This window comes from Penaeus monodon, chromosome 21, assembly GCF_015228065.2.
Source record: "Penaeus monodon isolate SGIC_2016 chromosome 21, NSTDA_Pmon_1, whole genome shotgun sequence".
Lineage (NCBI taxonomy): Eukaryota > Metazoa > Arthropoda > Malacostraca > Decapoda > Penaeidae > Penaeus > Penaeus monodon.
The window spans coordinates 7,356,864-7,357,165 of NC_051406.1; the positions used below are offsets into that span (position 1 = coordinate 7,356,864).

At 34.1% G+C, this 302-nt stretch overlaps 1 protein-coding gene across 1 annotated transcript in view; it reads left to right on the top strand.

Moving 5' to 3' along the window:
* The window catches only part of LOC119586548, a 58,792-nt gene that overhangs the window by 35,350 nt on the left and 23,140 nt on the right, over positions 1-302 (top strand). The window lies entirely within an intron of this gene.

Consider the following 302-nt stretch of genomic DNA (forward strand, 5'->3'; position numbering starts at 1 on the left):
CCTTCAAAAGAGAAATTTAACTATATATTAGTCAGTGAAATTATATATTTACAGTACGTTTGTAATATATAACAAACACGATGTAAAAATTGGTAGGAATGTAAGAAAACGACATACAGAAATCCAAAACTGTTTGTGCAGTACGTATGAAAAGAATTCAAGGCAAAAGGGAAAATTCTACCTCATCGAGAAAAACAGCTAAAAACTATGAACGAATAACATTACAATGGGGGTAAAAGGGGGGGGGGGGAGGGAATCGGTAACTAACACAAATAAAAGAAAGGGTGATAGTGATTGCTAGG